Source organism: Daucus carota, chromosome 5 (assembly GCF_001625215.2).
Source record: "Daucus carota subsp. sativus chromosome 5, DH1 v3.0, whole genome shotgun sequence".
Taxonomy (NCBI): Eukaryota; Viridiplantae; Streptophyta; class Magnoliopsida; order Apiales; family Apiaceae; genus Daucus; species Daucus carota.
The window spans coordinates 14,986,876-14,997,541 of record NC_030385.2 but is presented as its reverse complement, the minus strand read 5'-3'; the positions used below and the strand labels follow the sequence as shown (position 1 = coordinate 14,997,541).

At 42.8% G+C, this 10,666-nt stretch overlaps 1 non-coding gene across 1 annotated transcript; it reads left to right on the top strand.

The window, feature by feature from the left end:
- The first annotated feature begins 6,262 nt into the window (after nt 1-6,262).
- On the top strand, nt 6,263-6,369 carry LOC135146840 (small nucleolar RNA R71). The gene has a single exon (XR_010283937.1). It is a non-coding gene; the product is annotated as a small nucleolar RNA R71 (small nucleolar RNA).
- Nucleotides 6,370-10,666: the final 4,297 nt, after the last annotated feature.

Here is a 10,666-nt window from a genome sequence, read left to right as displayed (position 1 = left end):
AATGAACATCTCCCATAGGCTCGGAGCTCCTCTCCGTCTGTGAAGTACCAGCTCCAGAAGCTCTAGTGCGCTCCCTCCTAATAAACGCTGGACGTCCCCCTGGCATCTCATCATATATGTACCCGAGGCCTCGAGGGTGGGGAACTCCTCCATCCCACTCCGTCATCCGACTGATCGCCGAATGATCAATAGGTGCTGCTGGCAACTGTAATTGCTCGTTGGCTGGCCAACGAACACCGCTTGCTCGACATAGCTTCGTAACAATTGTGCCATACGGAATGGCACCAGTGGTTCCTCCCTGTAAGAACCTCAGAATCCCCTGATGAATAACATGTCCCAGATCAATATACTTGCCCGAGACAATCCCAAAGAGCAGAATAGCTCTATCCACTGTCACCTCATGCCCATGTGAAGATGGCATGATGTTAGCACAGATGAAGGCGTTCCACGCCTTCGCATACCGGTTCAAAGCGGCTGCTGGGAAAGAAACATGTGCCGGCAAAGGAGGTGCAGTCATCTTCCAATTCGTATCCGGTACACACATATCATACACCAACCGCTCAAGATCAACCGGATCATCATCAAACCGGCGTTTGGCACGCCCAATCCTTTCAACAACCCAATCTTCTTCATTACGGCGCTTGGCACGCCCCCCAATCACTCTACGGATCGCCTCCGCACTATAATCCACACGGATTCCTCGCACCACCGTGAAACCATCGCGATTCTCCTTGGCATTATCATAAAACTCGCGAATAATAGCCAAGGGAACCGCCTCCGGAGCCTCGCAAAAAGACTCCCATCCCCTTTCTTGGATCATGTTTAAGAGCTGACCATCTTCCGCCGTGGGTAAGAATCCCCTCTCCTTGACTATCGACATATTCATAAGCCGTTGAAACTCGGTTCGTGCACCATCGGAGGTGAACTCAACCTCACCCATCGAGGAAGAATCGCTAGATGCAGGGGCTTGGGTGCTTGGTCCTTGTGATCTTCGGGCTCTTTTGGGTGCCATTGGTGGAGATTTAGAGCTGCAAGAGGTTTATGTGTAGTGGGTTTGAGAGATTTGATGGTGGTTGTGTGTATGGATGTGTATATATATAATTAGGGTTTATAGAATTAGAATAGGAATTGGAGATGGGTTTTGTGTTTATATAGGATTTTGAGAGCTGAGTTAGGGTTTTGGAGGATATATTTCGGGCTAGGCATGCAAAATTAGGATTATGGGCTTTTAAAACCGGAAAATAAAATATTTTTGGGAGAAATTCGGGCTCCTGGGCAGTCAGTAGCGCGGCCGCGCTAAGTGTAGCGCGGGCGCGCTGGACACTTTAGCGCGGGCGCGCTGGACACTAGCACGGGCGCGCTAGTGTCTGACACCCAGGGCCGAATTTTCTCGTTTTTTTGCGTTTTTGAGGTTTACAACGGTACAGTGTGGTTCCAATGCGTGGGTTGCCTCCCACGAAGCGCTTGTTTAACGTCGTTAGCTCGACGTGAAGTCCTGAATTAATCCGATTCCGATTGAAGAATCGTGGTTTGTACCTCACGATTCACGTTTCCGCCAAAGTAAGGCTTCAACCGTTGACCATTAACTTTAAATGATTCATCCGGTGATTTGGCATAGATTTCTACCGCACCGTGGGGGAATACCGTCTTGACTGTAAACGGCCCCGACCAGCGTGACTTGAGTTTCCCTGGAAACAGCTTCAACCGAGAGTTATACAATAGAACCAATTGTCCTACCACAAAGGATTTTTGTATCAACCGCTGATCATGCAATCTTTTCACCTTCTCTTTGTAGAGTTTGTTATTTTCATAAGCACGGAGGCGGAACTCCTCCAACTCATTGAGTTGAATCATGCGTTTCTCTCCCGCTAACTGTAAGTCGAAATTCAACTTCTTTAGTGCCCAATAAGCTTTATGTTCCAACTCTACTGGTAAGTGACAAGCTTTCCCAAACACTAGCTGAAATGGAGAAGTACCCAACGGTGTTTTGTAAGCTGTTCGATAAGCCCAAGCAGCCTCATCTAATCGCAAGGACCAGTCTTTCCTAGAAGGGTTAACCACCTTCTCTAATATGCGTTTTATCTCTCTGTTAGACACTTCAGCTTGACCATTCGTTTGAGGATGATAAGCAGTAGCAACCCGATGATTGATGTTATACCTCGTCATCACGGTTGTGAATTTCCGATTGCAGAAATGAGAACCTTCATCACTGATAATGACTCTAGGGACTCCGAAACGGGTAAAGATTTGTTTTTGTAGAAATTGCAAGACCACCTTAGCATCATTTGTAGGTAAGGCTTTCACCTCCACCCATTTAGACACGTAATCAACTGCTAATAGAATATACTGGTTGTTGCAAGACGAAACGAACGGTCCCATAAAGTCAATACCCCACACATCAAATATTTCGACTTCCAAAAGCATTTTAAGAGGCATTTCATTCCTCCTAGAAATATTACCTGTACGTTGACATCGATCGCAACCCAACACAAATTGATGAGAATCTTTAAACAGAGTTGGCCAGTAAAAACCTGCTTGAAGTACTCTCTTTGCTGTCTTCTCTCCGCTATAATGGCCCCCATAACCAGTGGAATGGCACTCGCGCAAAACTCCCTCAACTTCATTATTAGGAATACACCGTCTGAGAATCTGATCGACTCCTTGTTTAAACAGAAAGGGTTCATCCCAAATATACCATTTCACATCGTGAAGGAATTTCTTGCGTTGAGCATAAGAGAATTCTGGAGGAATGACCTTACTCACCAGGTAATTTACAATGTCAGCAAACCATGGCTCTTCTGCCTTAACTCCAAACAACTGTTCATCTGGGAAGAATTCATTGATTAGAATGTTGTCGGTAGTTTGTTTGCTATGATCTTCTAGTCGGGATAAATGATCCGCTACCTGATTTTCTGTGCCCTTCCGATCTTTAATTTCTACATCAAACTCTTGGAGTAATAGAACCCAACGTATTAGTCTTGGTTTGGAATCCTTCTTTGAAATGAGATACCGAATGGCTGCATGATCAGTGTATACCACTACCCTTGTTCCAAGAAGATAAGACCTTTACTTCTCAAAGCTAAAAACAATAGCTAGAAGTTCTTTTTCAGTAGTAGTGTAGTTCAATTGTGCATCATTTAATGTTTTGGTGGCATAATAGATAACATGAAACACATTACTTGTACGCTGGCCCAGTACAGCTCCTACAGCATAGTCACTGGCATCACACATTAATTCGAATGGTTTACTCCAATCCGGTGCAGTGATGATAGGTGCTGATGTCAACTTCTTTTTCAAAATTTCAAATGCTTCCAAGCACTCCTCATCAAATTTGAATGGAATGTCTTTCTCTAACAGATTGCAAAGAGGTTTGGAAATTTTTGAGAAGTCTTTGATGAACCTCCGATAGAAACCTGCATGACCAAGGAAGCTTCGGATGCCCTTAACCGAGAGTGGTGGAGGGAGATTTTTAATTGTTTCCACTTTCGCTTTATCAACTTCCAGTCCCTTGGCAGATACTTTATGTCCCAATATGATTCCTTCTTGCACCATGAAATGGCATTTTTCCCAATTGAGAATCAGATTAGTTTCCACACAGCGCTTAAGAACCATTCTCAGTTTCGTGAGGCATTCGTCATAAGATGTTCCAAATACAGAAAAATCGTCCATGAATACCTCCACATTGATGCCGATCATCTCTGAGAATATTGCCATCATGCACCTTTGAAAAGTGGCTGGTGCACCGCATAAGCCAAAAGGTACTCTTCGGAATGCAAATGTACCATACGGGCATGTAAAGGTTGTCTTTTCTTGATCCTCCGGCGAAATGGCAATCTGATTATAGCCAGAATACCCATCCAATAGGCAATAGAATTCATGACCAGCCAACCTGTCAAGCATCTGATCAATAAAAGGCAGAGGGAAGTGATCTTTCCTTGTAGCTTTATTTAGCTTTCTGTAGTCCATGCAAATCCTCCAACCAGTGACAGTTCTAGTTGAGATGAGTTCCCCTTTTTCGTTGGCTACTACTGTCATGCCTCCTTTCTTAGGCACACATTGTACTGGACTCACCCATGAGCTATCTGAAATTGGATATATGATACCAGCATCGAGCCATTTAAGAATCTCTTTCTTTACAACTTCCTTCATGATAGGATTTAACCTTCTCTGTTGTTCCACTGACGGTTTGCTTCCTTCTTCAATGAGAATTTTGTGTTGACAAAAAGATGGGCTGATTCCCTTGATATCAGCTATAGTCCAACCAATTGCTGTTTTGAATTCCCTTAGCACCCTCAAAAGTTTTTCCTCATCCTTACCTGACAAGTTAGCTGCAATAATAACAGGAAGAGTAGAACCTTCACCAAGAAAAGCATACCTCAAGTGATCCGGTAACGGTTTAAGTTCAAGTTTAGGTGCTTCGATCACTGATGGTTGTAATGGTTTATGATCTTCCTTTTGTTCCTCCAAGCCAAGAGATTCGACAGGTGGTTCAAAACTCCTTCGCCAAGGTGATGAGTTAAGATGATGGATTTCTTCCAATTCTTCTTCATTGTCCAATTCCTCATCATTGGTAAGGATTGCTTCCAATACATCATTCTGTAAAACCCGCTGGCTATTAGTTTCTGCCGTAGTATCAAGTACATCCATACTGAAACAAGATTCCTCGTCAGTTGGTAATTTCATTGCATTGAATACGTTGAACGTGACCGTCTGATCTTGTATTTTCATTGTAAGTTCCCCTTTTTGGACATCGATCAAAGTTTGCCCGGTAGCTAAGAAGGGTCTACCCAAGATGATAGGAATTCTTTTGTCTTCTTCAAAATCAAGAATCACGAAGTCGGCTGGAAATATTAATTTATCAACCTTGACCAGCACATCTTCAATTATACCCCTCGGATATGTGATCGAACGATCAGCCAGCAGTAAAGACATGTTTGTCGGCTTGAGCTCTGGCAGGCCAAGTTGTGTGAAGATCGATAGAGGCATCAGATTGATGCTAGCTCCCAAGTCGCACAAACACTTATCAAAAGAGAACTTCCCAATAGTGCAAGGGATAGTAAAGCTTCCCGGGTCTTTCAGCTTAGGTGGTAATTTTTGTTGAAGCACAGCACTACATTCCTCCGTTAAAGCTACTGTCTCTAACTCCTCTAGCTTTAGCTTTTTTGACAGAATACCCTTCATGAACTTGGCATAGCTAGGCATTTGCTCGAGTGCTTCAGCAAACGGAATGTTGATGTGAAGCTTTTTGAAAACTTCAAGGAATTTACCAAATTGCTTATCCAGCTGCTGTTTTTTTAACCTCCTAGGAAACGGAGGTGGTGGATATAATGGCTTTGATACCGGAGCAGCTGCAGGGATAGCCTTGTCCATTTCAACAGTAGGTTTTATGCCAATTGTATTCGACGGAAGTTCTGCTGGAATTTCTTGCGGTTCATCATCCTGATCTTGTACTAACGTTGAGGTTGGCCCTGTTGTAGTTTTTCCAGATCTCAGCGTAATGGATTGGACTTGCTCTTTAGGGTCCCTCTTACCTGGTACCTCTGTATCACTAGGGAGATTCCCCTGTGGTCTGCTTAATAAAGCATTAGCTAACTGACCGACTTGTGTCTCCAAGGCTTTTAAAGTTACTGCCTGACTCTTGTACATGAGTCTTAGCTCTTCCATGTCAGACCTTTCGTTAGCTGATTGCCCATGATTCTGAAATCCCGGAGGGTGATATGGCTGTTTAGGTGCATACTGTTGTGAAGTTCCAGCCTGAATATACTGTTTAGGTCCCTGTTGAAATCCTTGTTGAGGTTGATTATAACCCTGATTATTACTCCAGCTGAAATTCGGATGATTTCGGTTGTTAGGATGGTAAGTAGCTGGAGCAGGCTGTTGACCTCTCTGAAAATTGCTCACAAATTGTGCTGATTCACTAGAAATGGCACATTGATCAGTAGAGTGAGTACCAGCACATAATTCGCAAATTGAGATTGGCTGTTGAATTCCTTGGTGAGCCAGAGAATCGACTTTCATCGTGAGAGCTTTAAGTTGAGCAGCAATAGCTGTAGACGTGTCAAGGTCAAGAATTCCGGCTACCTTCCCTTGAGTAAGTCTTTGAGTAGGGTTCTGATATTCATTAGCAGCCATCATTTCAATAAGATCATAAGCTTCTTCATAACTTTTAGCCCATAGCGCACCTCCAGAAGCAGCATCAAGCATAGGTCTGGATTGAGGTCCAAGACCATTATAGAAACTGTTTATTTGCATCCAATCCGGCATGCCATGATGGGGACACTTCCTTAGCATCTCCTTATATCGCTCCCAGGCTTCACAGAATGTTTCTCCTGATTGTTGAGAGAATTGAGATAGAGCATTTCGTAGTGCAGCAGTCTTTGCCATGGGGAAGAATTTAGTGAGAAATTTTTGAGCTAGATCTTCCCATGTAGTAATCGAACCAGATGGTAAAGAATGTAACCATCCCTTAGCCTTATCTCTCAGTGAAAATGGGAAAAGCCTTAGCTTCACAGCATCATCAGAGACGTCATTAAATTTGAAAGTGTCACAGATCTCTATAAAATTACGTATATGCATATTAGGGTCTTCAGTAGGAGAACCCCCATACTGTACCGAGTTCTGGACCATTTGAATAGTTCCTGGTTTGATTTCAAAGGCTTTGGCTGCGATTGCAGGCCTGACAATGCTTGACTGGATATCATCAATCTTTGGCATAGAGAAATCCTTCAATGCCTTACTGTCTGGTTGTGCTTCAGGTTCCGTCATTGTTTCAGAATCAGAAGAAGAAGAAGATGAATCAATTGCTTCCTTACGAGCTCTAGAACGTGTGAGCATAAACGCGACCCAAGTACCTGAAATAAAGAAAAGAAGAAAAGTGAGAAGAGAATAGAATCCTAGTCAGTGAATTTTAATGCACACTGATGACAAGTACATAAACTAATTAATTAACACCGAGTCCCCGGCAGCGGCGCCAAAAACTTGTTCGCAAAAATCTACACGCAAGCGCACGTGATCATAAGTAATATATTTGTTCGTTCCCACAGAGACTGGTGAATTAAGAATACGCACCTATGCAACAATGTATGAGTAATTTTCACTGCCAAGACAATTCACAAGGATGGGTTCTTTTATACTAATAACTAAATTTACTAATCAAATTCAGAATAGGAAAACACATGGGATTCTAACTTCATTATCGAATTCATCTAGAATTGAAATTACTGATTAACATGCGACTGTTGATCCTAATCAGACAACACGAAAGTAATACATGCCAACTCTCGTTGCACACATATCATACCAATCAAAATCCGCAATTAAGACAGAAATCTCATGGACACCAACAAAGCTCAGACCCTATATCTCTATAGCGGTAGTGTAAGCAGAGAGGTTTAATAGCAAGTCGTCTATCGTGATTACACAGGGTGATAAAAATAGTTCAAGTCTACCACAAATTATGTTTCATTCACATAATCCTATGTTTACATGGCATAGTTCTAAATTCAATCATCCACTCTCGCTTCAGAAAGAATTAACAAACAACTTAGAAGTTAGCTACGCTCCTAAGAAGAATAAGCACGGCTCATGCAAAGAAATCAACGTACGTCACAAAATCAAGCAATTAATATTCGTTACTAGACTACATCGATAAATCCATTAGAATCCCATGAAGGCGGTTAGTTCATAATCGCACTAATCGACATCATCGGTTCTAATGAAAACATTATAAATACACTACGAGAATTAAACGGAATAAAAATACTTGAATTAATAATAAAGAACACAACGTTACAGAATTGATGTTCACGATCTCGCTCGAAACTGTCACTTCCTCGCGTAGAACGATCTACTACAAAACTGATAATGTGCTTGAAAAATTAAACTAACTATGATATTGTTCTCTCTACTAAAACTACTTGGAGGCTAGAGTTTTTACACATGAGAAATTAAAATAAAATTGACCAAGTCAACCGGGCCTCGACCGCTGCTAAAATCCGTCAGAAAAGCTGTAAAAATCGGCCCGGAACACTTCTGCTGGGCGCGGCCGCGCTAAACTAGCGCAGGCGCGCTAGTGGTGACAGTAGCTAGCGCGGGCGCGCTAACATCTAGCGCGGGCGCGCTACTGTCTGCCACTGGCAGCCCTGGTTCTTCGTTTTCAGCTCGTTCTCGCGTGTAAACCCTTCCTTGCTCTAGTACCACTTCCGTAGGTGATCACGGTTGCATTTAGCACATGCAACAAGCCCTTTAAACCCCTAGATAGCTCTAGTGGACGAGTGCGTTCTCGTGAGGGTTTGTAGAAGATGTACCCACAAAATCCCAAGTCGTGATGAATCCACAATTCTCTATTCTTGCAAATAATGCACCAAAAACAACCTAATATGATAGAAAATCACTTCATCACCTCAACTCGTGACCTGCACAGAAAAACACTAAAAACACATCAAAAGACACTAATCACTTAAGTACAACCAACCAATTTAAGTGGAAATGAAGGCCTATAAGTGTGTATAAATACCACTTATCACACCCCCAAACTTAAACTGATGCTTGTCCTCAAGCGTCAACGACACTATACAATAATACAATGCAATGCATGAATGCAACTACGTGATGAATGAGTAAACTATGAAGTAATTGCCTTGCCAATTATAATACCTCAGATTGTGCTAATGTTCTCGCATTTCACTTCTCTCGCTACTAAGTCAATTACTCTTATATTTACAAGTGTGGAGTGCCGGTGTGTGCAAGCATGCTCTTTTATTGAGACAAGACAAAAACTACTACTTCCACAGAATCCCCATCAAGAATCGTAAAAGTTTAAAACTAACACCCCGTCACTCAAGTCCCACTAAAAGCCAAGGTCCCAAAGAATGTCCACACCCTTCTATTTTATTCACTATATTTTTTTTTTCTCTTTTTATTGGTGATTAATTGCTCGGTCTAAGGTCAGAGCGCTTCGCAGTGTAAATGCGTTACGAACACCACAAGACTTCACACACCAATTATTCACTCTATTCTAGTGGTTTATTTAACCGTGCAATGGTTGAGATCCCTAAAGATTTATGCACTAGTACCCATGTAGCGAGCGTTGGGTCAACAATCCCAAACCACGAAGGCTTTAGGTTGTTAGGCACAAAGTCCCCTCAGACTTAATTACTCGAGTACTAATGAGCTCAACCTAGTTAATTCTACCACTTATTTTTTTGGTGAATTTATTTACTACTATTTTTTTTTCTTTTTTTTTTTTTTAGAAGTATATCTACTCCTCAGTTCCCCCGAACTTAAGAATTATAGACCTAAGCTGAAGGGTGTTCAATTCAATCCTAGAATTCATGGAATTTCGTCTAAATCCTATCTCAAGAACATATGTGAATTACAATTTCCAACACAAGCAATTTCCAAGTACTAACCTAGCATTGCAATTGAAACTACTAATCAAGAACTACGCACATAACTCATCATAGGCAATTAACTTGGCTTAACTTCATAATTCATTCAAATGCTCGTGATACTAACTACGACAATTACCACTAAACATGTAAAATAAAATAAAATAAAATAAATAAAAAATATGAGAAAAATAGAAGAACATGAGAAATAAAAAAAACGTGAACTACATGAACTAACTAACACATGCACATGCAATAATAACATAATATATGCTCTTCCTTAGATTACCACCCCCAAACTTAAAATTTTCAATGTCCCCATTGAAAGTGATAAAAAGGCTAGAGCACCCACATACCTACTCGGAGTCCGAGTCCTCCCCCTCCTCTGCTGGAGGTGAATCAGGTGGAGGATACTGCATCCCTGCTCCGAATACTGGCCACTGAACTGTGACCCCCTGTGCCTGGAAAGCAGTACCAAGAGCTTGCGTCAAGTCAAATGCAAACCTCTGGTGGATGTCATGCATAGTGTCCATCCGTCTCGCGAGTCGGCGATAATGAACATCTCCCATAGGCTCGGAGCTCCTCTCCGTCTGTGAAGTACCAGCTCCAGAAGCTCTAGTGCGCTCCCTCCTAATAAACGCTGGACGTCCCCCTGGCATCTCATCATATATGTACCCGAGGCCTCGAGGGTGGGGAACTCCTCCATCCCACTCCGTCATCCGACTGATCGCCGAATGATCAATAGGTGCTGCTGGCAACTGTAATTGCTCGTTGGCTGGCCAACGAACACCGCTTGCTCGACATAGCTTCGTAACAATTGTGCCATACGGAATGGCACCAGTGGTTCCTCCCTGTAAGAACCTCAGAATCCCCTGATGAATAACATGTCCCAGATCAATATACTTGCCCGAGACAATCCCAAAGAGCAGAATAGCTCTATCCACTGTCACCTTATGCCCATGTGAAGATGGCATGATGTTAGCACAGATGAAGGCGTTCCACGCCTTCGCATACCGGTTCAAAGCGGCTGCTGGGAAAGAAACATGTGCCGGCAAAGGAGGTGCAGTCATCTTCCAATTCGTATCCGGTACACACATATCATACACCAACCGCTCAAGATCAACCGGATCAACATCAAACCGGCGTTTGGCACGCCCAATCCTTTCAACAACCCAATCTTCTTCATTACGGCGCTTGGCACGCCCCCCAATCACTCTACGGATCGCCTCCGCACTATAATCCACACGGATTCCTCGCACCACCGTGAAACCATCGCG